This window comes from Aegilops tauschii, chromosome 3, assembly GCF_002575655.3.
Source record: "Aegilops tauschii subsp. strangulata cultivar AL8/78 chromosome 3, Aet v6.0, whole genome shotgun sequence".
In the NCBI taxonomy this organism is placed as follows: domain Eukaryota; kingdom Viridiplantae; phylum Streptophyta; class Magnoliopsida; order Poales; family Poaceae; genus Aegilops; species Aegilops tauschii.
In genome coordinates this window covers 254,410,804-254,413,705 of record NC_053037.3, presented here as the reverse complement: position 1 = coordinate 254,413,705, position 2,902 = coordinate 254,410,804, and positions in this window count along the sequence as shown.

The window sequence follows — 2,902 nt, the reverse complement described above, 5'->3', positions numbered from 1 at the left end:
TCTTCTTGGAGCAAGACAACGACATGTCATCCTACGTCACCAAGACTCAACTATTTGGTGCACACCGAGCTTTGCATCAAGAACAACTTGCTTTGGGCGATCGCATCGACAACCTCGCCACCGATCTACAACAATCTGAGCAACGTACAAGAGACTACTTCGACACATCCATGAGTTCCCTCAAAGAAGATATCCGAACCATGATGGTCCGCTCTTCTACAACTTTGTCCTCGTCAAGACGGAGCCGCTCAAGTCGACACTACGACGACACCATCTCCGGTTCAAGTACACCGACATCAAACACTCTTCGTCGTGCCGCGCGTCAAGACCGTCAAGCTAACCGCAATCCTCTACACGACACCGACTCTCAAGAGCATCGACATCGTCACAACCAAGCTGCTTTCGCACAAGCACAAGAACGGCAACGCCAACGACAACAAGAACAAGAGGAGCGAGCGCGACAACATCAAGATGCACAAGACGCCGAGGCGCAACGTCAAGAACGACAACTACGTGAAGCTCAAGCACTTGAGGCGCAACGTGCTCTTCAAGACTCAAGTCGTGCCGTAGCCAATCGAGGCCGACAAGCTCGACTACATCAAGAAGCACTTCGCGACGAATCTCAAGAAAGGATTTACCAAGCACGTGTGCATCGTCAAGCCCCTCGTCAAGATCGACAAGCTCCTCGTCAAGATAGACAAGTTTCTCCTCAAGCGAGACAAGAACATCAAGTCCATCGAGAGCAAGAAGACAATGGACCCCCTCCTCGCCAAGAGCAACATGAGATCGACAACCCTCCTCGCCAAGAGCAACATGAGGAAGACAACCCTCCTCGCCAAGCACAACATGAGATTGTCAATCCTCAACGACATGGGCGTCATCATCCCCGACCCCAACACAATGAAGAGCAACGATATGGCAAGCTAAAGTTCACCATGCCCAAGTTTACTGGAAGCAATGACCCCGAAGAGTACATATCATGGGCATTGAAGGTTGACAAAATCTTCCGCTTGCACAACTACGAAGAAGAGAAGAAGATCGCAATGGCATCCCTCGAATTCCAAGACTACGTCCTCATTTGGTGGGAACAAGTCATTGAACGCCATGCGGCAAGAGGTGAACCACCCATCACCACTTGGGCACAAATGAAGGATGTCATGAGAGCACAATTCGTGCCAAACTACTACAACCGCGACCTCTTCAAGAAACTCCAACAACTCAAGCAAGGAACCAAGAGTGTTGAAGAGTACTACAAGGAAATGGAGATTGCCATGATACGAGCCAATGTCAAAGAAGATGATGAGCAAACTATGGCACGTTTCTTGAATGGACTCAATCACCCTATCAAGAAGATTGCCGACTTCCAACCATACTCGAACCTCATCGAGCTAGTGCATCAAGCTACCAAAGCGGAACGGCAAGTACAAGACGACTTCAAGTATGCCAAGTTCTCATCCAAGTCCTATGGCCTCTCCAACAATCAAGCTTCAACGACTCCCAACACGAGCAATGGCGACAAGTCAAGTTACAAGAAAGCTTCGACAAGCTCAAGTCGTCCTCCTACTACAAGCAACTTCAAGCCGAAAGCTTCATCATCATCTACTCCAACCGATAAGACCATCAAGACAAGTTCCATCAAATGTTTCACATGCGGAGGCCGAGGCCACAAGTCCTTCGAGTGCACAAACAAGTGCACCATGATCCTCAACGACGACGGCACCTACGACTCCATGAGTGAAGGAGAAATGGAAGCTCTTGAGCAAGTGGCCATGCACCGACAAGTGAACAATGAAGAAGAAGATGATCACATCTTTTGTGACGAAGACTCAAGTCCCGCTCTTGTTGTCTCCAAGGTCTTGACTCTTCAACATCAACAAGACGAAGATCAAAGATGCCATATCTTCCACACAAAGGCCGGCATCAATGGACGGTCCGTCAAGGTCATCATCGATTGAGGGAGTTGCCATAACTTGGCAAATGAAGAACTATGCTCCAAACTCCAATTGGTCAAGATGAAGCACCCGCACCCCTACAAGGTTCAATGGCTAAGCGACACCGGCACTATACAAGTCGAGCAGAGAGTACAAGTCTCTTTCAAGATCGGCGCCTATGAAGACACTTTGGAGTGTGATGTCCTTCCGATGACCGTGTGCCACCTCCTTCTTGGACGGCCATGGCAATTTGACCAAGGTGTCATTCACAATGGGCGTACAAATCACTATAGCTTCAAGATGAAAGGGAAAGAATTTGTGCTACGTCCTATGTCTCCAAGCCAAGTGCTCGCCGACAAGCAAAACACCCATCGTGGAGAGAATAGTGAGAGAGTGAACCACCAAAAAGAGAGTGAGCGCCACAAGCCCAAATTGAATGCCTCCACGATGAGCGACAAGAAAAACTTAGTCCTATTTGCCACCAAACGTGAGATGAGAGAAGTGTGTGAGAACCCATCAAGTGTCCTACACTATGTTCTATTGTGCAAGGATGAGGCACCAAAAACTAACAACTCTCACGATCTACCTTTGGTGTTATCTTCTTTATTGCAGGAATTCCAAGATGTTTTCCCCGATGAGCTACCTCCGGGTCTACCTCCACTACGAGGCATTGAGCACCGAATTGATCTCATCCCCGGAGCGCCGCTTCCAAACAAAGCGCCCTACCGCGTCAACCCCTAAGAAACCAAAGAAATTCAAAGGCAAGTAAAGCATCTCATAGACCATGGACATGTGCGTGAAAGTTTGAGTCCTTGTGCCGTACCGGTCATTCTTGTGCCAAAACGAGACGGTAGCTTTCGCATGTGTTCAGATTGAAGACCTATCAATGCTATCACCGTTCGTTATAGGTATCCCATTCCACGCCTTGATGATATGCTTGATGAACTTTGCGGTGCCACTATCTTTTCCAA